This window comes from Jaculus jaculus, chromosome 3 (genome assembly GCF_020740685.1).
Source record: "Jaculus jaculus isolate mJacJac1 chromosome 3, mJacJac1.mat.Y.cur, whole genome shotgun sequence".
Lineage (NCBI taxonomy): Eukaryota > Metazoa > Chordata > Mammalia > Rodentia > Dipodidae > Jaculus > Jaculus jaculus.
The window spans coordinates 67615480-67642151 of record NC_059104.1 but is presented as its reverse complement, the minus strand read 5'-3'; positions in this window follow the sequence as shown (position 1 = coordinate 67642151).

Genomic DNA, 26672 nt, shown 5'->3' with positions numbered 1-26672 from the left:
TAGGTAGAGGGACTACTTTTCGGTTAAGAAAGAATAAAACACCAACACAAAGATTATACTAACTTGTATTGGGTGGAGAGAATTTGTGTACAAAATTGACAGGGAGGCCATTTACTGTGGGCCACAGCATGGGTGATGCCCGGTCATGGCACATGTCCTTTACAAAGCACATTGTAGTCAGTATGAGCATAGGGAGACAGGCTATAATTATAAGAGAAACCATAAATTTCCTGGAATTCAAAATGGGAACGATTTAAAACTTGTTCTGTATTTCTGGTACTAAATTATTTGCTATATATAATAAAACTGGTCCCAATGCATAGCATGGCATAACACTTTGTTGATATTTCTGACATATTTATTACTATGAAGTGAGGCCCAAGATGAAGGACAAAAAGAATGATTCAAGAAACAAATTTTCAGAAAACTAAGATGCTCCTGCTACTAAAATTAATAATAACCTTGGTCTAAAACCAAGATCTTTTGCACTTCCATTCTAGATATGGGAAAAGAAAATGTTAAATGGATTGCTTCCATCCCAAGGATGAGCAATGACAGGTGAGGACTCTAAATCACTCTTCTCTATGAAGATTCTAGAAAGTAGATTCTTTTCTTCAAAATGCCCCTTTCTTCCCATGGTCCCTGTTTCTCAAAGATCCTCTTCTTTGTTTGATTGTGAGTGCTAAGTTTAAATACATAGTAAATATATGTTAAAGCTTTTAATTATCACCATCACCAAAATTCAGAGAAAAAGATAACGGCCCAGGGTTGATGGTGCACAGCTTTATTTCCAGCACTTGAAAGGCTGAGGTAGATAATTCACAGTGAGTTTGAGGCCAGCCTAGGCTAGAATGACTCTACCTAACACTATTCCCTTACTGAGCATTTATCCTAAAAGCTCCACACCTCAGTTCAGAGGGCTTTGCTCAACCATGTTTATAGCTGCTTAATTCATAATAGCTATGAGCTAGAATCAACCCACATGTCCATCATTAGATGAATGGATAACCAAGATGTGGTATATCTACTTGATGGAATTCTACACAGCAATAAGGAAAAATGACACAATGAAATTTGAAGAAAAATTATCAAACCTGGAACAGATCATTATCAGTGAACAAACCCAGTCACAGAAAGATAATCATCTCATAGTCTCACCCATCTACAGCTCCTAACCTGAATCTAACTGAGATGCTGACAGACCTAATAAGCATCTCGAGGACAGACAATAGGGTGGATGGGGTGGGAGGGGAGGGCAAAGGCGGGGTGGGGGAAAAATGTACTGAAATTGCAATAATACCATAAAATTCTATATCCCAAAAGGCAGACTAAATGGTTGAACCATCATCAGGCCCTTAGAGGGAACACCTGAATCACAAGGAGAGGGTATGATGAAGACTGACCTTAATCTTGTCCTGTTTCTCCCTCTCTCTCTCTCTTTCTCCCTCTTCTCTCTATGTCTTCCATCTTACCTATCTTTTTCTTCCTTCTTTTCTTTTGGCACTGGCCTATAACTTCCATACCATCATGTGTCTAACATCCTCAATGAGCTATTGATCAAACAGACCTACAAGGTTTCCCAAAAGAAGACAGATTTCTGTCAGAGACCTTGATCCCTCCCAAAAGGTTAGTGGTAAGACCCTACTACTGAAGACATCAAATGCTGATGGTACAGAATATGGAGTGACCTGCGTGGAACCTGGAAGAGAGTCAGTCCCCCAGGAAGCTAGTCTACTGCCAGAAGGTGCTTTATGAACAACTGGGGTGGAATTACCAACATCTGTCCAAGAAATTCGTGGTCTAAGTTACTCAGCAGCAACAACGTGATATGACGCTCACACAAGTGCAATAGTGGCACACAGCCATGGTGGGAAACCAACTGCTCTTGATTTGGTTAACTGATCTTCTCAGTGGAACAGAACTCATAGCTGGATCTGGGAAACAAGTCAGAACCATATTCAAACATGAGCCTGCTCTCCATTATCAAGCTCCTACTAATTGTGGGCTACAAAAGGGCCTACATCTACTAAATTCTCTCTAAAAAGACAATGGTTATCCCATTTATTTGGTGCTAACTTTACTCTCTGTTGAAGAACTTGCTTCTCTTTTGCAGATAGATGCAGATCCTAAGGAGAGAACCACCCATCATACCTCAAAAGGATCCCAGCTAAAACTAAGAACAATTGGCAAAACAAGCAAAGATGCTGTTTTCTTGGTGAAATGGCTACCAGCACAAAGGTGAAGGAGATCAACATAGAGAACACTCAACTCCTACCAAACCAGATATCCAGAGACATAGAGGCTGCCAAGACTTCATCACTGAAGCAGATCTAAAATGAACCCAACATGGCTCAATGAAATATAAGGAAGAGGGGAAGGAAAGAATGTTAAAACCACATGTTGGGTCATTATGCACAGAAACATTGCCTCTTACACATAACTGATGGCTAACCTCATAACGCATGACCCATATTACCCAACAAGGAAGATCCCTGCAGAGGGGGGAGAGCAGAAAGGAGCCTAATGATGGTACCAATATGACTGTATAAACTGTGCATATAACTAATAAATATTTGGACAATTTTCAAAAGTAAACAAAAAAGAAAAAGAAAAAGAAAAAGAAAAAGAGGACAAAATTCTATAATATATACTTTTTAAGGTTTTATTGATTTTAACAAACATTAATCTAAGTGTGCATGAAGTTGTAAGTAAGTGTTTGCATTCTATACCTGCTCAAAATAGAAGAAGGAAGAAAAGAAATGAAATAAATATGGGAGGGAGGGAGAGAGGGAAGGAAAAATTCACAAAAATATGAAAGTCCCTATCAGTAAAAAGTAGTCAAAAGTGTCCTTATCTAAAATATTGTGACATAGGCTGGAGAGATGGCTTAGCGGTTAAGTGCTTGCCTGTGATGCCTAAGGACCCTGGTCCGAGGCTTGATTCTTCAGGACCCACATTAGCCATATGCACAAGGGGCGCACGCATCTGGAGTTCATTTGCAGTGGCTGGAAGCCCCTGGTGTGCCCATTCTCAATCTCCCTCCCTCTCTCTCTCTCTCTCTCTCTCTCTCTCTGCCTCTTTCTCTCTCTGTCACTCAAAAAATAAATAAATAAAAATGAAAAAACAATTATTAAAAAAAAGGATTTTTTTTTAAATATTGTGACAGGGCTGGACAGTTTGCTCAATGGTAAAGGCACTTACATGCAAAGCTTAACAAAACTAGTATGATACCCCAGTACCCACACAAAGTCAGATGCACAAATTGGTGCATGTGTCTAGAGTTCATTTGCACTGCCTTGAGGCTCTGATGTGTCCATTCTCTCTGTCTGCCTCTCTTCTTTCTATTTTTCTCTGCTTGCAAATAAAATATTTTTTTAAACTTGTGATAATTGAATAGTTATAGGGAAAATGCTTCAAGCATAAAATAACATCCAATTTACCTTTTTAAGCAGAACCTAGTATACACTTATTTCTTAATAGTTTTATTTTGATGTTCAAAACCTATGTATCTTTGACATTATTTATTAGTGGATAAAAGTAAGCATGTAAAAGTTCCCTGGAAAAAACAGCAAGTTTATTAAAGAATCACCCAGAACACCAGCATTAGAATTACATACCTGACTGTTTGCAGCTCTCCTCCTGCAAAATTCCCTGAGGAGCTACTAGTTCAGTATCTCTAGGAGAGAATTTACTCATTACTGTCTTTATCAGTCCCTCAATGGTTCTTGTCTACCATGATCACTAAGTTCAGGCTAAATAACACATGTGAAGGTTTTGTTCTGAGGATAGCAGAAGCCAAACTGGGACAAGTCAGCATAGTAGCTCCTATTTCCAGATGTAGCCATGGTCTCTGTACATGGTTCTATGTATTTTGTTCACACACACACACACACACACACACACACACACACACACACGGCAAACAAACAAACCATGTTGGTATTGGGAAGCTGGGAAGGGTGAGCAGGAATTTTCCTTACTGTGTGATATAGAGGAGGCAAGTGCGGAATGGGTGTATTAAATTGAAAACACTGAACTTGGATTTTTTTCTGATTATTTTAAACAGGTAGTTAAAAATGGAGGTATAGCTTTTGGAAACAAAATAAGCTTCAATGCAGCAAGCCAGTGAGAAGCAGTAAGCACTCCCTAATCACTGAAGTGTTTCCTTTAGGATAAGGATAATGAAGAATAAAATTGAGTTTAGTAGTAACTAACAAGACTAGTAAACTAACCAAATGTTAAGACTATACTTAAGCAATTGATGTTTTTAGTTCTTGTTTTAATTTATGTATATCACTTGTTTTTCTTTTCTTTCTATTTTCTTGAGATAGAGAGAGAAAGAGAGTTGGCACACCAGGGCCTCAGTCTCTGAAAATGAACTCTAGATGCTTGCACCACATTTGTGTATCTGGTGGGCATGTGCAACCTTGCACTTGTGTTACTTTTTGTTTGTTTGTTTCTTTTTTTTTTTAATTTTTTTATTTATTTATTTGAGAGTGACAGACACAGAGAGAAAGACAGATAGAGGGAGAGAGAGAGAATGGGCGCGCCAGGGCTTCCAGCCTCTGCAAACGAACTCCAGACGCGTGTGCCCCCTTGTGCATCTGGCTAACGTGGGACCTGGGGAACCGAGCCTCGAACCGGGGTCCTTAGGCTTCACAGGCAAGCGCTTAACCGCTAAACCATCTCTCCAGCCCTGTTTCTTTTTTTGAAATAGGATCTCACTGTAGCCTAGGCTGACCTGGAATTCACTCTGTAGTCTCAGGGTGGCCTCAAACTCATGGCAGTCCTCCTACCTCTGCCTCCTGAGTGCTGGGATTAAAGGCGTGCACCACTCCCAGCTTTGTGTCACCTTGGTGCATCTGGCTTATGTGGGATTGGGGAAGATATCAAACATGGGGCCTTAGGCTTTGCAGGAAAGTATCTTAACTGCTAAGACATTTCTCCAGTCATATCCCTTGTTTTTTTTTTAATAATATTGAGAACTTTAATATGTGAACATAATGGAAATTGGTCATATTCTCATCATATTATCCTCTTTTGTCCCCTTTCTCCTACTTCTAACAGTACTCTACTCAGCGGTTGTATCAATAGTTACTATTGGGTCATAAATGTACCAGTAAGTTTCTGTGGGGGAGACCATCTGTTATTGTAAGTCTTCCCAACTGTAACCCTTATATTGTTTTTGTTTGTTGTGGTTTATTTCAAGGTAGAATCTCACTCTAACCCAAATTGACATGGAACTTATTCTGTGCCCAGACTAGCCTCAAACTCACAGTGATCCTCCCACCTCTGCCTCCAAAGTGCTGGGATTAAGGGTTGTGTCACCACAGCCAGCTATTTTTCCTTTTTGTCTCATATACTTTATGACCTATTTTCTGTAATGTATCTTGAAACTTGAAGGGTGCTTTAGAAATCTCCTTTAGCATAAAGGGAAGAGAAAGGAAGGGAGGAGGATACTTAATATGTTGATATTGTATATATGTATGTACAATGATTGTTATGGGGAGGTAATATGATGGAGAATGGAATTTCAAAGGAGAAAGTGGGGGGGGGAGGGAAGGAATTAACACGGGATTTTTTTTATAATCATGGAAAAATGCTAATAAAAATTAAAAAAAAAAAAGAAGAAAGAAATCTCCTTTAGTATTGAGCTCTCAGCAGCCTCTGAATTTCTGCTTTGATGAGTTCTGAATCTTCTCAGTGTCTACCACTGGAGGAGGGTTTCATATTAGCAGTGAGAGCAGTGTTCATATTCAATCTGCCACTTCCCCTGTAATGTTTTCTGTGCCCTGAAAGAAGTGATAGAAGCCACTTGATCAATGTTAGGAAGCTGGGTTTCGCATCATGTTGATTAGTCTTGGGTCTTCCCAGTATAGTCTGACATCTGTAAAATACAGGTTCTGTAGTCAAGATTGAAAGCAGTATTAATCAAAGGGAAAAGGCATATATATTTAGATTCATTTTGCTGGATATAACTTCTCCATTACAGTAAACTTCATGTTGCTGGGACAAAAATCTTACCCAACACAGCTAATGGGAAGAAGAGTTTTGTTTCAGGCTTACAAATTCCAGGGAATCACCATCAACAGGATAAGCAGCTGCTTCGTTTCCATAAATAAATAGCAGAGAGACACCACCAACTGCCAGAACCACAAAAAGAAGCACAAACCAGAACTCAAACTGTTCTGAACACACCTAGTAGGGCTGAACTCAAGTTTCACCCCTAAACATATCTTAGGGCTGGACTCCAGTATCCACCCCCAGTGACACATCCTCCATCCCACCTGCTGGACACCCTAGTTAGTAGCTCAATTCTTAGTCACAAACACCTGAGTCTATGAAGCCATACAATCAAATTGCCACACTCTCCAGTTAGCCAAAGAAAAGTAAAACTGCCCTCCATGACCTTCCAAGACATAAGCTTTTGAATTGCTTCTCAGTAACAGGCATGAATTCCCTCTCTTTGAGTGGGCCTCATAGCCAATCACAAAAGAGTTGATCACAGTTATAACTTATGTGCCATGATTGCAATGGTTGGCAAATCTTGCCTGGTTGGTGGATTTTGTAGGTTGCAGGACCAACTGTTCATTTATCCACCTGCAGCTCATATAGTATTTCCAGCACTATGATAGCTAGCTAGCAGGGAAGTAGATGTCTTCCATCTTAGTTGTAGCTTGATTTATTAATGTTCTGCAATCACAGCCTGTAGTTTCTTTAGAAATAAAGTCTTACCATCTTGTTCTAGTGGGAAACCAAGTGATTTGGCAATGGCTCACATTGGTTTGGGAGCCTCATGGGCTTCCAGGACCAATATCTTACTGTGCAGAGCTACCCAAGTTTGTTATTTTACCATTAACAATCTGTGCTTTTAAGCTATAACTTTATCCACCCCAGCAAGGTAATTCCACCCAAACTATTATTAATTCATTCATTCTCTTTTGCTTTTTAAGAGAATTATATATCTTAATTAGGCAACAAAATATAGGTTACTAGCCAGGAGTGGTGGCACATGCCTTTAATCCCAGCACTCTGGAGGCAGACAGGAGGATCTCCATGAGTTCGAGGCCATCCTGAGACTACATAGTGAGTTCCAGGTCACCTTGGGCTAGTGTGAAACCCTACATCAGAAAACCCAAATACACACACACACACACACACACACACACACACACACACACACACACACACATTAATATTCATAACATCTTCAATTTTGTGTATCCCTCTTCTTGCCCTCTCTCTCTTTTCCCTGTTCCTCCCCTAGACACTTCTTTTAACCTGTGTTCTGTCCCTCCTCCAGTCTGTCCCCTGGTCTCCTCTCTCCAAGCCTCATTCTTGACTATGGATACATACAACTTATAAACAAATAAAATTATTTCAAATTAGGATCCACATAGAAGAGAAAATGCAACATTTGTCTTTCTGAGCCTGGGTTACCTCACTTGTAACATTTTTTCCAGGTCAATCTATTTTCCTGACAATTTCATAATTTCACTTTCCCTTACCACTAAATAGGATGTCATTGTGTATATGTACCATATCTTCATTATCCATTTATTAGTTCATGGCATCTGAGCTGCCTTAATTTCCCAGCTAGTGTGAATAATTCAGTGATCTCAATTATTTCTTACCATCCTGTACTTTTATATTTAAATTGTTCGTTTTTTAAAATCCTTCAGATAGATTATTAAAATATTTATTTGAGGGCTGGAGAGATGGCTTAGTGGTTAAGCGCTTGCCTGTGAAGCCTAAGGACCCTGGTTGGAGGCTCGGTTCCCCAGGTCCTACGTTAGCCAATGCACAAGGGGGCGCACGCGTCTGGAGTTCGTTTGCAGAGGCTTGAAACCAGGTCGTGCAGGGTAAGAGTTAACCCAGCAGAGAGGCAGAGTAAGCATTGGATGGGAGAGCAGTATATGTGAAGCATATGGCTAGACTGGTTGCTCCATTCCATGAGCATAGGAGATCATTCCACTCTTATTACTTCTATTTCCTTCTTCAATGTTTTAAATTTTCTTTGTAGAGGTCTTTCACTTCCTTGTTTAAAGACATTCAAAAACAGTTAATTTTATGGCTATTGTAAATAGGGCTGTTTCTCTCTGAACACTATGTTTGCCATGAGTATATTCAAAGGCTGCTGATTTTTTTGTGTGTTTTATTCTACCACTTTTCTGAAAGTATTTATCAGCTCTAGGCATTGAAAAACTCCAGTAAGTGGTGTCTTTGGGATATCTTAAGTATAGTATCATATAATCTACAAATAAAGCTGGTTTGACTTCTTTTCTTTCCAATTTGTATCCCTTTTATTTTTTCCTCTTGTCTTGTTGCTCTGATTAAGACCTTAAGTGTTATGTTATATTGCAGAGGAAAGACTGGGAACATTAATCTTATTCCAAATGTTAACGGGAATGTTTTGAGTTTTTCCCACCTAGCATGATATTAGCTTTATTATGTACAGCTTTTTTATTTTAAGACATTATCCCTACATCCTTAGTCTTATAATGAAAGGATATTTTATTTTGCTAAAGGCATTTTCTGTATCTATTAAATGATCTTGTGAGTTCTGTCCTTAAGTCTGGATGAATTATGTTTATTGAATTTTGTATGTTAAACCATCACTGTATCCTTGGAATAAAACATACTTGAACAAGGTGGATATTTTTAATAAATTCTTGGATTCAAATTATAAGAATTACATTAAGAAGTTTTATATTTAAGTTTATCATGGATATTGGTCTATACTTTTTTTCTTCTTGCATCTCAGCTTTTGGTTTAGTGTAATCCTAACTTTGTAGAAGGATGGTGGGAACATTTCCTTCTTTTCTTTTTTTTTAAATTTTTATTAGCATTTTCCATGATTATAAAAAAAATCCCATGGTAATTCCCTCCCACCCACCCCCCCGCCCACTTTCCCCTTTGCATTTCCTTCTTTTCAATTGTATAAAATAACGTGAGAAGCCATGATTTCAGATTGTCTATAAAGGGCTAATAGAGTGAATACATTTGGGCCTGGATTATTTTTGGGGGGTGAGGTTGGGAAGTTTTTAATTTCTATTTCAGTCTTGTTAGATATTATAGCTCTTAGATTGCTTATCTCTTTTAGATTTCACATTAGTAGAACACAATTGTCAAGAACTTCATCCATTTGTTTCAAATTTTCCTATTTGGTATAACATAGGTTTTTGAATTATGTTCTTATGAGTCTCTCAGTTTCATTGCTATATGTTGTAATATATCCTTTTTCATCTCTAGTCTTGTTGATTATGGGTTCTCTGTCTTTCTTTTGGTTAATTTGGCTCAAGGTTTATCAATTTTGTTGATTTTTTTCAAGGAGCCAATTCTTTATTTCATAAAAGTTTTAAATGTTTTCTTCTTTTCTAATTTATTGAGTTTTGTCATGATCTCAATTATTTCTTACCATCCTGTACTTTTATATTTAAATTGTTCGTTTTTTAAAATCCTTCAGATAGATTATTAAAATATTTATTTGAGGGCTGGAGAGATGGCTTAGTGGTTAAGCGCTTGCCTGTGAAGCCTAAGGACCCCGGTTGGAGGCTCGGTTCCCCAGGTCCTATGTTAGCCAATGCACAAGGGGGCGCACGCGTCTGGAGTTCGTTTGCAGTGGCTGGAAGCCCTGACGCGCCCATTCTCTCGCTCTCCCTCTATCTGTCTTTCTCCCTATGTCTGTGGCTCTCAAATAAATAAATAAATAATGAACAAAAAATAAAAGTAAAATAAAATAAAATAAATTATTTATTTGAGATCTGCTTATTTTTTGTAAAGTAGATATTTATTACTGTAAACTTCTCTCCTACAACTACCTTTATGATGTTCTAGTCTTTTGTATGCTGTATTTTCATTATTATTTAGGTCTAGGAACTTTTTTATTTCCTTCTCAATTTCCCTAATGAGCCATTCATTGTTCAAAAGTGTGATGTTTAGTCTCTAAGAATTTGTGTTTTTTCTATTTTGCTCTTGTTCTTGATTTCTACCTTTATTGCATTGTGGTCAGATATAGTATTAGGAGTTGGGCCAATTTTCATACACTTATGGACAGTCTCTTTATGTCTTAATATATGATCTCTTTTAGTTAAGGTTCCACGTGCTGCTGAGAATGTGTAGTCAAGAGTTTGTATGTAATACTCTGTGGATATCTTTTAAGTCCATTTGATCTATGTTGTCATTTAGCTCTATTGTTTCTTATTTATATTCTGTCTAGATGATCAGTTTATTAATTATAGTGGAGTATCAAATTGACCCACTATTATTTTGTTAGGATTTATTTTTGATTTAATGCCTAGTATATTTTTACTTTATAAACTTTGGTGTACTTGCATCATATAATGTACAGGACCAAAGCTCGCTATAAGAAAAACAGTGATTGACTAGGGAAACGGAAGCACCATGGGGTAAATAAAGGTGTATGGTATGTCTTCAAAGGCTTGGGCCTACATAACTACATTTAGGCCAACCTGACTTTTAATGTTTACAACTAGCACATGCCAGACTACCTCTGAAACTAGCTCTGTTCTCCATTTCTGATTTTGTAGCCTCTGGGTTTAGGGAGAGAGAACTGTATGCCATACCCAGGGAAGTAGGAAGGAAGTCGCACGGTTTAAACCCTGAAACTGTGTGAGCCTCCAGACCCTGAAGTTGGATGGATGTTGGCCTTTTTAACTAACTTGTGATAAACCTGTTTGACCTAGTAAATAAAGGAAGGGGATATGAGGTCTCAGCCACCAGCAGACAGGATGTCTCCCAGGATAGCTTGGATTTCCAGCTAAAGACCCTAAGAAGGTGAACTGAAACCTTCTCACTGGTTTTGCTTTCTAAATTTATTTGCTTTTATTTTTCTAAGAACTGTAAACTCTATTTTTTTATGTTCTGAGGGCACCTGGGTAGACAAAGATTGAAGATTTCAGAGCAGATAATAGGTCAAGAAACCATGGCATTGAGTGTGTTGAGTCCAGACAAATGATATTTATATGCACATCTAAATTTGAAGAGAAAATGTATTTCTTTAGGTTTCAAACACTGTAATAGATATAAAGCAAAAATAAAAACATGTTGCAAAGTTCTAAAAAAAAATTAAAACTACTTTGAGATTCCATCTCACTCTTATCAAAATGGCTATAATCAAGAAAACAAATGACAATAAATGTTGGTAAGGATGCAGGAAAATGGGAACCTTCTACACTGTTGGTGAGAATGTAATCTGGTACAGCCATTGTGGAAATCAGTGTGGAGATTCTTGAGACAACTAAAAATAGATTTAACATATGATCCAGCTACATCACTCCTAGGCATATATCATAATATTTCTCACCACCTTAGAGATGATTGCACAACCATGTTTATTGCTGTTCTATTACACTAGCTAAAAAATGGAATCAGCTTAGATGTTCCTCAACAAGTGAATGCATAATAAAAATATGGTACATTTACACAATGGAGTTCTATTCAGTGGTAAAGCAAAATGAAACTATGAAACTTTCATGGAAATGGATGTATCTGGAAAGGATTATACTAAGTGAGGTAACCCAGACCCAGAAAGCAAAACATCACATATTCTTTCTCATATGTGGATCCTACCTACAAATGTTTAGACTTGTGTATGAACTGGAACCAAAAATCAGTAGCACAGACCAGTAAGCTAGAAAAAGGCTATAAGAGAAGGAGGATAGGGAAGGACTTTAGGGGACAATATTGTATATATGTAAGTAGAAGAGCATATTATAGGAAGTGGAACAGCCTAAGTGAGGGCAGGGGAAGAGATTGAGTAAGGGTGAGTTAAGGGTCAGTCAAAATTCAAGATATTCTGAATAAGACATATGAAAGCCTACATTTTTTGGATAATTTCACATCCAGAAGCCATGGATTGTTACTAGAAAATTTTCAGTGCCAGGTATGGGATACCTTCCAGTGATGGCCAGAGAAGTCTGTGTTGCCTCCAAAACATTACAGGCTATTGTCAAAGCCCTTTGTTTCCCATGAGTAACAGATGGATAGACTATTGCTTGGCAGCAAGGTGACTGAAGAATCAAGCTGGTGCTGAGCTAAAAACCTTGTCCCTATAGACCAGCCAACTGAAAGCTGGAAAAAGCTGTACTACATGCAGCTGTATGGGAGACAGAAGTCATCAGCAGTGAAATCAGTGGACAATGGAAGCCACAAGTTTGGCCAGATAGACCAAAATGACTGAATGAATGCAATAGTGGCATGCCTGATCTAGGGAAAGTGACTTCTCTCTAGTTGGACTAAAGGCCCACTATATAGGAGGGAATACATAGCTAGTACTGAACTCCTAATAAAAAGCCTATGACAGAAAAGGTCATGAGCCTTAAGGGCATAAAACCTGCTCTTGTCTGGCTAAATGCATATATTATTCTCACCAAACTGCCCTGTAAGCACTATACTTAATATTCATATATTAATGCTACTCTCACTTTTGGTTAGAGAAACTTCTCTTTTCATATGGTGGTGACCACTGGGATGACCCAAAAGGCAACACAATGGTGAGAAGAAGGGAGAGAAGAGTGTCCAGCACTGAGACATCTCTATCACAACCCCTGAGGCTCAGAGTACATTGCAAAGGAGGTGGTGGAAAGAATGTAAGAGTCAAAGGAAGGATACCACTCCTTACAATGCAACTGTTCAGACAGAATTTGGCCTTGATATCCATGACCTTGCAGTAGCTAGTAATACTTCCACAATACCCTCATAATAAGAGAAAAAGATGATGACATCAAAATAAAAGTCAGACTAATGAAGAGAGGGAGGGCATGATGGAGAGTGAAGTTGTGAAGGGGAAATGGGGGAGGGGAGGAAATTATCATTATTTATTGTCTGTAAGGATAAAAGTTGTCAAGATCAAAATTAAAAAGAAAAGAAGAAAAATGTAAAAAAATAATTAGATGCATCTGTATTTGATACATGTATGTTTGGGATTATTCCCTGGATGAGTATAAAGTGGCCTTCTTTACCTCTTTGATTACTTTTGTTTTAAAGTCTGATATTAGTAATTTTCATTTGCTTGGAATAACTTTTTCCATCCTATCACCCTAAGGTAGTGTCTGTCTTTACTGGTAAGGTGGGATTATAGAAGACAGCAAATGGATGGGTCCAGGTTTTTAATCCAGCCTGTTACCCCTTGTCATTTTATGGATTTGAGTCCAGTGATGTTCAGGTTTAATTAAAAGGTGTAATTTGAGCTGGGCATGGTGGTGCACACCTTTAATCCCAGCACTCAGGAGGCAGAGGTAGGAGGATTGCATGAGCTCAAGGCCACCCTGAGACTACATAGTGAATTCCAGGTCAGCCTGGGCTAGAGTGAGACCCTACCTCAAAAACTAAAAAAAAAAAAAAAAAAAGTGTAGTTAATATCTGCCCAGTTGAAGATTTTGTGGAGTTTTGTGTTTTCTTGATCTTAATTTGCTTTAGCAACTGTTCTAGCTTTTATTATTGTTTTCCCTCCTGCAGTCTCTTGAGTATGTTTATTTTTCTCTTCAGTGCAAAGTATTCCACCCAGTATTCTAAGACTGGCTTAGTATTCATATATTCATAAAGCTGGCTTTGATAATACTTTTCATTTACCTTATATTATGAAGGATAATTTTCCTACATATAGTAGTTTGCATGCTCAGTCTTTCAAACTATGAAATTCTCTGCTCTAAGGCTTCTCACTTTTAGAGTTTCCATTAAAAACTTGGATAAAATTCTGATGATTTTACCTTTGTAGGAGATGAGCAAGCTGTTTTGCTTTTGCAACTTTTAGTGCTTGCTCTTTGTTTTCTGTGCTTAGTGTTTTAATTAAAGTGTGACACATGAAATTACTTGTCTTCTATATCTATTTGGTGTGCCTCTTATACCAAGATGGGCCTTCCCTTTGTAAGACTTGAAAATTTTCTTTCCATAATTTTATTAAAGACATTCTCTAGCCCCTTTGTCCACAGTCCTTTGCCTTTTTGTATGGCCATGAGTAATATTTGGTCTTTTTTAAAAAAAATTATTTATTTGAGAGTGACAGAGAGAGAGAAAAAGAGAGAGGCAGAGAGATAGATAGATAATGGGTGTGCCAGGGCCTCCAGCCACTGCAAACAAACTCCAGAAGTGTGAGCCCCCTTGTGCATCTGGCTAATGTGGGTCCTGGGGAATCGAGCCTCGAACTGGGGTCCATAGGCAAGTGCTTAACCACTAAGCTATCTCTCTAGCTCTGTATTTTTTTAAATTTATTTTTTATTACTTAGTTTTATACTCAGGGAATACAGTCAAGTTGGTACCATTGTTAGGCTCATCCATGTCCTACCCCCTCCCCCTGGCCCCTCCTTGTTGAGGTATATGGGTTATGCATTGTGGAGTTAGCCCACAGTTATGGGAAGGAGAAATATCTCTGCATATCATGACCCAACATGTGGCTCTGACATTCTTTCCGCCCCCTCTTCCACAAAATTTCCCTGAGCCATGTTGGGTTCATTTTGAGTCTGCTTCAGTGATGAGGTGATGGGGGTCTCTAGGTCTCTGAATATTTGATTTGGTAGGAGTTGATTGTTTTCTGTGTTGATCTCCTTCATCCTTGTGCTGGTACCCAGTTACGAAGAAAACAGGAACCTTGCTTGTTTTGCCAATTATTGTTAGTTTCAGCTGGGGCCCTTTAGAGGTATGATGGGGGGGGGGTTTCTCCTTAGGATCTGTGTGTATCTGAAAAGAGAAGCAGATTCTCCAATGGAGAGTAAAGTTAGCACCAGACAAATGGGATAACACTTATTTGTTTATACAGAATTTAATAGGTGTAGGCCCTCTTGTAGCCCACCATTGGTGGTAGCTTGATAATGGAAAGCAAGGTCATGTTTGGATATGGTTCTGACTTGTTTCCCAGCTCCAGCTATGGGTCCTGTTCCACTAACAGGATCAGTTAGCCAAAGCAAGAGCAGTTGGTTTCCCACCATGGTTGTGTACCACTATTGCACTTGTGTGAGCATCATGACAGGTTGTTTGAGCTAAGTAGGTTGGACCATGAGTTGCTTGCACAGATATTGGTCACTTTCCCCTGGTCACCCATGTAGCACCTTTGGGCACTAGATATGCTGACTGTCTGGGGACTGACTCTCTTCCAGCTTCCAACCATGTCATGTCATTTTTTTTTTAATTTTTATTTATTTATTTGAGAGCAATAAACACAGAGAGAAAGACAGAAAGAGGGAGAGAGAGAGAATGGGCGCGCCAGGGCTTCCAGCCTCTGCAAACGAACTCCAGACACGTGCACCCCCTTGTGCATCTGGCTAACGTGGGGCCTGGGGAACCGAGCCTCGAACCGGGGTCCTTAGGCTTCACAGGCAAGCGCTTAACTGCTAAGCCATCTCTCCAGCCCCATGTCATGTCATTTTATGTGTCAACCACATATGGTGTCTTCAGCAGTAGAGTCTTATCACTAACCTTTGGTGGGTCATCAAGTACTCTGACAGAAATCTGTCTTTCTTTTAGGAAACCTTGTAGGTCTCTCTGATCAAAAGCTCATTGTGGATGATAGCCCCATGCTGGTACTGGGAGTTACAGGTCAGTGCCCACTAAGAAAAGGAAGAAAAAGATAACTAATATAAAATTAGAACAGAGAGAGGCAGGGTGGGGGGGAGATAAGAGCTGTAGAAGATTAAGGTTTGTCTTCATCATACCCTCTCCAGTGTCTTGTGGCTCAGTTGTTCCATGAATAGCATGGTGAAGGTTCAAGGTCAGAAGCCATTTGGCTGGCCTTGAATCCATAGCTCTGGGCAGTTTGGCAGCAAGACTTTAGCACCTACATGTAAGCAAGATTATGCACATTCAGTGTTACTGATAAGAGCTGGCCCTTCCTTAAGATTTATGTTTGTATTGCTGGGATCAAAGGATTTGTTTGTTTCCCACCTTGGGATAATCTTTTGTACTGTGAAGTGATTGAAGTGCAAAAGCTCTGTAACAGAAAGGAGTTGTCTTGAGAGAAACTTGTGTGAAGCTCATGAAATTGTCCATGGGTAATCTGTTTAGAAGAAGATATAAAAAGGACTGCTGAGAAATAAATGTGGCTTCAATCCTTGCCTCAGTCCTGGACTTTTTTCCTGTCTTTCTTTAATCCTCATTCCCCATCAGGCTCAAACCCTTTCAGCCAGCAGGCTCTGGCAGTTCAACCATTGGTCTGCCTTTTAGTATGTAGAATGTTATGGTACCATTGCTGTTTGGGTCTAGATTTGTGTCTCCCACCCCCTCCTTTACTCTTCCCTCCCTCCCCACCCATGCTATTGTCTGGTCCTCGAGATATTTCAAGGGTATGTTGGCATCTTGGATACATTCAGGTTAGGTGCTGTGGATGAGCGAGACTATGCAGTGATTATCTTTCTGTGATTGGGTAAGTTCAAGGAGAATGATCTGTTCCAGGTTCAACCAAATTTCCTCAAATTTCATTGTGTCTTTTTTTTTCTTACTGCTGTGTAGAAGTCCATTGTGTAGATATACCACATCTTACCTATCCATTCTTCTAGTGATGGGCATTGGAGTTGATTCCAGCTCTTAGCTATTACTAATTGAGCCACTGTAAACATGGTTGAGCAAATCTCTCTGGACTGAGGTTTAAAGGTTTTAGGGCACATGACTGCTGGGCTTCGCCAGCAGGCAGGTAGTGCTGAGGGAAGGACCAGGCCTGCTGGATCCTCCGAAGGGGTTAAGGAGGAAGATGAGTGTTGGGAAACCCAGAACCTCTCCTAGCCATCTGAGAAAAACCACACTGACTCAGGAATCTTGTGGAAGCAGGAACTCACAGGAACTTGCTTTATTGGTATGAGCAGTTACCTATATAACGTTGGGGATGAAGGCGGGGATTTCAGGTTGGGGGGGAGAGGTAAGGGCCAATAGTAAACTGTGACTATATAATAATTTCAACTCCTGCACGGAAGTGGCAGGCCAGAAGCCATTAGACGTCTTGCTGAGTCATAGTTGGCCAGAGACAGGTTGCCAAAACTTTAGCTAGGCTCAGGAAGTTCCACTAGGCCTCATGCCTGGGCCTTTCAGGGCCCAACATCTCCCCCTTTTGTTTTTGTAAGAGCATTAGTCACCATGGCCCCTGTCTTAGGTTGTCCCCCTCTGGGGATCTTACCTGTCATTGGGTACCAAGTGTTTAGCTCACTGAGAGCCCTCTCCATGGCCTGTCTTAGGTTGTCTCAGTCAGTCTGAGATCTTGCCCATCATCAGTCACATGGAAGGTAGGGGAGGTGGCAATGGGTCATCTGAGGAACTTAATTCCTGAGTTGCCAGCCCATGATAATGTATTTCGACCTGATGAAGTTTTATTGCCTCTAGCCACTGGTGAATAAATTGTGTAATTTTGTTAATTACACAAGGCCCTACAGTGAGGAGAAGGAGAAGGAGGGGAGGGGTCCAAGTAGAGGGAGAAGGTAGGGTAAGAAGTCATGTAAGCCTGTCCACAGTGGGTTGTCCTGGAAGTCCCATTGTCTCCTCTCCAAGTCTTCCTGGAGCCCCTTAATCTTGTCTTGGATGATTCCTGATTTATTGGAGTAAAAGTGGCATTTTTCCTGTAAAAACAAATATGTGCCTCCCTTTTTGCCCATTAATAGGCTGTTTTGTAGGACTACCTCAGCCAGGGAATCTAGCTGTTGTTGGAGATAGGTCTCCCTCTGATATAATCAAAAGAAGTTATTGGGAGGGCATCATTTCCAGGGATGATATTGAAAGGCAGGATGGAAAATTTTAAAATAAACTTAGTGAAGAAACAGCTAGGGGTCAGCCTGAACTGTATATTCCTGGATAAAGTAAATCAAAGATAGGCTAAAAGATAGGCTGTGGGTGGCCCAAGATATGGGTTGGTCGGGTCAACCTAAACTTTATGTCCCAGGAAGAGAAAAACCAAAAATACAGTTTTGAGGAAAACCAAAATAATAAAATAGTTTCCCAAGACAGCCTGACCAAGGACTTAAACTCTGATTATGCACAAATAAGATATGTAGACATAACTGTACAAGCTTTGCAAATACCCTTGTGACCCCCCCCCTTTCCCTTCCTTTCTAAAAACCCTATAAAAAGAAACATCCAATAGGGCTTGGGGTTGACTCCTCTGTCTCTTGCATGAGATACATGTTGACCCCAGAGCTCTGGTCATCCCAAATAAAGCCTCATGCTTTTGCAGCAAGTTTGGTCTCCCGTGTGTCTTTGGGTGCGTGCTATCTCGAGACTTGAGTGAAGGTCTCCCTCTGGGGGTCTTTCAATTGGGGGCTCGCCTGGGATTTGCACATCTACCCAGGACTCTAGGGACCCCCTTGGAGGTAAGCAGAATTTTAAAAAGTGTAAGTGTCTGCGGCACTGCTTGTCTGAGTGTTTGTCTGAGTGATTTCTGTTGCTTTGATCCATTTTTACTTTCGGTTTGGGCAGCTGTTGTTCAGGACCATGAGGACCTGACAACGGTGGTTGGCAGGACCACAGGCTGCAATCCTGGGGGATGCACTGGGATCTGAGGAGAGTCAGGGTGGCCTGCCAGTCTCCTATCTGGTGAAGGAAGATCATGTATTTCTCCTTCAGGAGAAACCACGGAGGCACCTTCCATCTGAAACTGCATTTGGTTTTCTGTTCTGGATGCATTGGAGGAGTTATGGTTTTTGGTTTCTTTTTGTCAGTGTCTATTTTGTGTTTGTTTGTGGACTCTTGTTTCTAATTATGGGACAGACTGTGATGCCCCCCGCCCCCCAGACTCTGACAGTATCTCATTTCTCTGAAGTTAGAAGTAGGGCTCATAACTTGTCTATAGAAATTAAAAAAGGTAAATAGCAGACTTTCTGCTCCTCTGAGTGGCCGCCAGAGGAAGCATTTTATATAACTATTATTTCTGCTGTTAAGAATATTGTTTTTCAGAAGGGACCACATTCTCACCCAGATCAACAGCCATACATCCTGGTCTGGGAGAGCCTAGTGATGGATCCCCTGGTGTGGGTCAAGCCCTGGATCCACACCCGCCATGGTCAGGCTCCCGAGTCCTGGCAGTGACCCAACAACCCATGAGAAAACCAAGATGAATGGCCCCAGACCCCTTGGCTCAGCCCAAAATATATCCTGAAATAGAGAACCCTCCCAAGTGGCCCTCTGCCCCAATTCCATCTCCCCCACCTTACCCTCCTGCTCTCCCCACTCCAGCTTAGGCCAAAGGAGGAGGAGATGGGCCCGCTTCAGGGACTAGAAGCCAGAGGGCCCAAAGTCCCAAAGGACCTGATTCCACTGTGGCCCTGCCCCTACGAGCCTTTGGTCCTCCCCCTGACCCTAGCATGCCCCTGGCCCAAATGGGCAGCCTACCCAGCTCTCAAATGAGATTGATGCAGGATTCCCTCTCACCCAACCTGAATGGGATTACAACTCAGCAGAAGGTAGGGAGTGACTGATAGTCTACTGCCAGGCTCTGATGGCAGGTCTCAGGGGGGCTGCCTGCTGCCCCATGAATCTGACTAAGGTAACCTCCCACTGTCTTTTTAGAACCCTTGATGGAGGCTTACCAGAGATATACTCCTTTTGACCCTACTTTTCTTTGGGTCAACAGGCAGCAATAACAATGATATTTATAGGGCCATCTGCTCCAGACATTAAAAAGAAATTTCAACATTTGGAGGGTTTACAAGATCTAGCTTTGACAGACATAATTAGGGAGGCTGAGAAGGTTTACATAAGAGAGAGACAGAGGAAGAGAAGAAAGAAAGGAAGCAGAAGAGAGAGAAAATAAATGGGAAAGGAGACAAGAAAGGAACTTAAATAGGATATTGGCTGCAGTGATAGGAGGAAAAAAAAAGAGCATCAGGATCAGGAAGGCCTAGACAGCCAGGGTACCTGGGCAACAGACAAACAAGGAAAAAGGAACCTGAGGGCTTTAGGAAGCCCCTTGAGAAAGATCAATGCGCGTATTGCAAGGAAAGAAGACATTGGGTTCGTGAATGCCCCAAAAAGAAAGAAACTGGGAAGGAGTTTTTCAATGTTGGGACATAGAGTGCTTGTTAAAAATGCCTTTTGAGTGGTACTTAGATCAGAATGTTAAAGTATGTAAATAAAGGTGTGCGGATGTAAAAAAAAAAAAAAAAAAGAAAGAAATTTTCAGGCTAAAGTATGTTGGGATAGCTTGCTTAAGCTTTATCAAATTTAAGTCATGGGTGAAACATAAAATTGTTTTATGTTAATAAAAATTTCTGTGGTGCATGAAATCAATAGCTATCAAGTTTAAGCCAAAATCATTGGTTGTCAAATAATGGTTTTTCTTTCATAAAGATTTATCAAGGGTTATATTAATATTTAGCTAGCTGTTTGGGCTCAGAAAAGACCAGATTCTACTCTGTTGTATGTAAAGTAACTGTCTTAATTTTGGCATCTTAAGTCCAGTACTTACAACAAAATTAACCCTTAAGACATATTCCCTACTTTATGGCACAGCCTCATGCTCAAACAATGGTCCTCCTCTGAGGGAAAAAAAAAAAAAATTCAAGTTCATGGTTCTGTTTCCAATGTTCTCTGGGTAATTTGTACCCACACAGGTATCTGAACTAATCAAAGATGTTTTCGCACAGGTGCTAAGACCTTATATTGTCTTACTTGTCCTGTTCTGACAATTTCTAAGTTAAATGAGTTAAGTTTGTAAATCAACTGTGTCATGAGCATGTAAGGACAGGCTTGCCTGTCCAGAGTAGATAAGTTAGAAATTAAGAGTGATGATTTGCAGTGACGTAATGATAGATAAACAGACATGTGTGCATTAAGATTGATAAGTCTTAAAGTGTATAAAAAGAGACCCGAAGAACCGAAAGCGTCTCTCTCTCTCTCTCACCACGATGACTGACTAAGACATGTAGCTCATTAGTCCGAGACTGAGAACAACATCAGCGAGCCAAATCCGGAACGCTCACCAACACAAACTCCAGATCGTCCGTAAGTCAATCCAAAGACTTACGCCAGCGGATCAAGACCGCAGCCGATCTGGTCACCAGAGGCATCGCTACGGTGAAATCGAAAGTGAACGTCGCAGCTCGAACCTCGCTCGGAATCAGGTGGTATGATGTTAGACCTAATCAAGATATTGTTATGTTAGGATGAGTATTTGGATTTATGTGTTTTTGGCTTTAGTTGCCTTTTGCATGATATGGTCTTGCTTGTGTGTTATAACAACATCAGTAAACTCTCTTGCAAACTTACCAGCGTCTCTTGTGCTTTCATCTGCGGAATCCTCTCTGTGTAGTGATAATCTAGAGAGTGCTTGCGACAGTTGGCGTAGTCGGCAGGATTCCGCAATTAACATTGAAGGCTCTTTCTAAATTTCTAAATTCTGGTTAAACTGGAAAATTCTAAATTCTAGTTAGGATTGAAACTTATATAGAGGCCAACGGGCAAATACCAAACACCATGAGGCCAACTCTGTAACAGGAGGAAGAATGGGTTTTGGTGCTGGGAAAGTCCAACTGGGAAAACACCACCCTCCCTAAGGGTGTGGAAATCCCGTTAACTCCACGCCACAAAGCCAACCCTGGTAACAGGTGAAGAGCTGGTTGATGCTCATTGGAACTGTGCCGCAATATAAGGATTCATGTTGAAATTTTTGAGCAAAAGAATTGAAAGGAGAGCAGATATAAAATTTGAGAAAATAAAATCCGAAAACTTATCTAACTTAACCTGGTACATACGCAAGAGAGAAGTCAAATTTTTATATTGGTTGTCTAAGATATTGTGGAGATGAAATCCCTGATAAAGAAAATGAGGGGAATAACTATAACCCCAGTAACAGGAAACCCTCCCATAACAAATGAAGAAGAAAAATGGAGACCAACGGAAGAAGCAGTAAAGGATAAAATAGTGATGGAACCTATAGACTTAAGTATAGAACTTACCAACCCAGATATGGTCAAACCTTTGGTGTACTCAGCACCTAAGAAACAAGTGCTGGCAATATTAATAAAAACTGTGCAAGGTATTGATAAAGACAGAGTAATGGGCAAGAGGCTAGCCATGAATATAGTTAAGAAGCAGAGGGTTTTGGCCACTCCCCCTGAAACTTCTTACTCATTCCCGGTGACTACTACTACTAAGAGGACTCTAATTAGAAACGCCCTGAGGAGATTAAATCCCCTTATCCCAGGGCCCCAGCCCCAATTTACTCTGGGAACAACTGTAGAGGAGTCCAGATCATTTAGTCCACAGGAACTGTCGGACTTAAGATGGGAATATGCCCAAAATGGAATGAAAGATGCCCAGTACATGGTCCAACTGTGGGAAAAAGGGGCTGACACAGTCACTTTGCATGAAAATGAGATGAGAAAAATTAAGGGGATCGTGAAGAACCCGTTTATCCACGAAGCATTGGAACATGTGTTAGATGTTGCCAAAGGAGACACCCACCCACTTTTAGATTGGCTTACAGCAGCCTGGAGGTTAGCTTTCCCATCCCTAGATTTAACTCAATTTGAAACAGCAGGGAAATGGAACACTTATTCAGATGCAATACAGGTGTGTAGGAAACTGGGAATATTATATTATATTTATAATCAGGTACAAACTCCCCAGGCCTCCCCACTCATACCAGCCTTCAGGCAACTCTTAATTAAAGGAGCTCCTCAACACCTAAAGATGAGCCTGACAGGCAGCCTACAGAAAGTAGGTACAATAGCAGAGGCCATACAATTTTTTAAGGGATTCAGAGAACTCGAGGCAGAAAGAGTGGTATCTTTCCAAGCCACAAAAAGACAACCCAACTCCAAAGGAAGAAGTAAACCCATACCATATTTTAACATAAGATTAAGACCGTTCAGCAACATAGATGTAATGCCCATAAGACCTAACAGACCATCAACTCCCTTTATCAGCATAATCTGGAGAAGATCTAATCCTTTTAACAGGCCACCTACAAGGAAACCTTTTTTAGCCGTCAGGGGGCAACAAAGGCCCCCAACAAGGCGAATAAACGGAGGACCGCCTCCAGACAGACAGAGGACCAGGTATATGCCATACCTGAAGCCAAACAGACTAGGAAGATTTGCCAGGCGAATTTAAGCAATTTTGATAACAGACCTTTTGTAAATATACCCATAAGAATTAAAGATAGATTGATACCGACTAAATGGCTTCTGGATACAGGTAGCCAAATAAGCATAATTACCACCCACCCTAATCAGGAAGTCGCTAAAAAATATATCTCCATACAAGGAGTAAATTCTCATAGAAATGCACCAGTAATAGATATATGTTTACAGGTATACAATAAGCCAATAACTATAGAAGCAGCAAGCTTAACAGCACCATCTAATGTGCTAGGAATTAATGAAATAAAGAAAATATTTCCAGAATATTTGAATAATAAAGCCATAAAAAGAGTATATACTAATCTAGCTGAAGTTAAGATGGATCCAGTAAGATTACCTAAAATACCACCCTCATTTACACCCAAGTACCCTATCAAAGGAGGAATAGAAGATATAACTAATACCTTAAAGGATTTAATCAAGGAAGGAATTGTGGCTCCTACACAGAGCTTTAATTACAACTCCCCAGTCTGGCCAGTAATGAAGCCAAACGGGAAATGGAGATTTACAGTAGACTATAGAAAGGTTAATGAAAAAAAACCTAAAATGCCCAGCTCATTGTCAGACGTAGAGGATATTTTCCTCAGAATCAGACAAGCATCACCAAAATGGTTGGCAACTATAGACTTGTCAGATATGTTTTTCGGGATTCCTCTACACCCAGATTCACAAGAAATCACTACTTTTACGTGGCAGAATAAGCAATACAAATTCCTCAGATTGCCACAAGGGTATATCAACAGTCCAATTATAGCCCACACCACCCTGACCAAAACTTTAGAAAACTTTAAATACCAGGGGGTACAAATCATATCATATATAGATGACTTATTAATTTTTGGACATGAAAAAGAAGCAGTGGCCCAAATAGCACCAAAGCTAATACAACATTTGAGGGCTCATGGATGGACTATTAATCCATCCAAGATTCAGGGCCCAGCAGAACAAGTCAAGTTCTTGGGTGTACACTGGACAACAAATGGACCTAAAATACCCCAGGAGGTAATTGATAAAATAACTAATTTAAAAGAACCAGAAAATAAAACACAGGTACAGAACTTAATCGGTATGTTTGGTTATTGGCGCCAACACATACCATACCTACAGCTAATTCTACAACCTCTATATAAAATTGTTAAGAAAGCAGAAGACTTTGTATGGGATGAACCACAAAGACAGGCAGTCAGAACCACTATTGACATTATCAGACAATACAAAGACCGTGGCTACATACAACCAGAAGATATAATCATTATAATAGAAATCCTGTTTACATCAGGATATGGTAATTGGAATATATTTGCTAAAAATAATAGAATAACTCCAATTGATTTTTATTGTAAGAGATTTCCTTGGTCAGAAAACAAATCCTCGCTGTTTGAAAAAACCATTTGGATGGCCTATGAGGCATGCCGTACCACTCACTCATTGATTAGAGGACACAAAACAATACTGAGGACGGAGATGCCAATCATAGATTGGATTAAAGCGCCCGAACAGGCATGGGCAGGACTTCCTATGGAAGGAAAGGTACTACAATGGAAATGGTACCTAAATGACTTTGTGAAACACAACAAAGTCTCCACCCAAGGGAAAATATCCCAAACCTCAGAGAACACGCTGAGAACGGAAGTCAAAACAGAAGAAGCTAAGTGGATATTAGATCCAAAAGTGATACCAAAAACTAAGGAACCTGGCCCGGAACTGACCATTGGTCTGTGGGGCGTTAAGGAGTTCCAAGAAGGCATCCTTAATGCCTGGTTCACAGATGGATCATCCACCACCAAAAACAACAGGGTGCAGTGGAAAGCGGCAGCATACAGGCCCGAGGATGGTAAGGTGATAACTGACCAAGGAATAGATAGATCAGCACAACACGCAGAAGTAATAGCAGCACTTTTAGCTGCAAGACAGTCTAAGAAAGAAGGTAGGAAAGAACTAAATTTATACACTGATTCATGGTGCGTAGCCAATGGCATAGCAGTCTGGTCAGGCAAGTGGCGAAAGGCTGACTGGAAAATCAATGGCAAACCTCTATGGTCAGAAAGAGCATGGAAAGAATTAGATGAAATATCTAAAACAGTTAAAATTACAGTATATCATGTGGATGGTCATACAGGGAAACAGGATGAGACCCATAAAAACAATGAGATAGTAAATAAATTGGCAGCACTACTAACAAATATTAAAATCAAAAAACAATATAAGATTGAGGACATTGGTCCCCTAAGAAAGAAAATTACTACAACTTATATGATCCAGAACCCTGTGTTGACAGAGAACACAGGACAGGAGCAAGGGACATTGGATCTCCATAGAATTATGGGACACATTGGTGTCCATAAACAGGAGGTATTGAACCTCCACATAGCTATGGGACACATTGGTGCCCATGCAATCAAACAATGGTTTGACCAAAGAAATATTAAAGTTCCATGGCAGATTATTAGACAAGCCCTAAGGGAATGCTATGATTGCCCCAATAGTATATTAAGGTTTAATAAAACCTATCATGGAAAAATAGGACATAGACTAGGATTTAATAGCTTGGTCCAGATTGATTTCATAGGACCTTTGCCCAAATTTAAAAATAAATATGCATGTACTATGGTGGATGTGACAACCAGTTTGGCATTGGCCAGACCCGGGAATCACCCAGACCAACAAACATGCATACTGACACTGCTAAATTGGTGTGCCCAATATGGACCACCACAAACAATACAATCAGACCAAGGAACACACTTTACAGGAAAGTTAACACAAAAAGTGGCTAGAAATTTAGGCATTATGTGGGACTTTCACCAGGCATATAACCCCACAAGTGCAGGCTCAATAGAAAGATTTAATGGACTTTTGAAAACACAACTGACACACAGGATAGGAGAACCGCTAGAAAAAGCAATATTACAGTCAGTAATGGAACTCAACCAAAGACCGAGATTAAATAGAGCAAGCCCATTACAGGAAGCAATAAAATTACAACCACTAATAGAATATCCAAGAGAGGAGACAAGAGAACTAATTAAACCTCACCTCTGTCTCCACAGGAACCAGAAAAATAATCAGATAACAAAGGCAGAAATTATAGCTGAAGGAACAGGAAATAACGCATGGATCACGCAAGGTAAGGGAGATTTGAGATTGGCAAAATTAGAGAATTTGGCATAGACACATGCAAAATGTGGTCATGGAACAAAATGGCAAAAATAGCACTACTAATTATTCTGATCATTGCAGTACTCCTATGGATCATCCTACCAATAATGGATGCTGCATGGAACCTATGCATTACAACCTGGAACATGACAAAAATAAACAACAACACTGAAGCGCACCCTGGCACAAAGGCTATGAATTACACCTTGTGCTGGTTACACTTTGTTACATAATGGTAGGCACCCTACTGACATCAAGTGTAGTGGCTGATAACAATACCTCAGGAATACAATACAGAAAACAATATAAATATAACATCACGAACAGGTTCCCAGAATATTGGAAGGACTTCAGGGATTGGACACATATAACTAATACATTTAATAGCTTTTGGCAAAAATATGCCTATTGCATAGAATATCAATGGTATGACGGATGTGA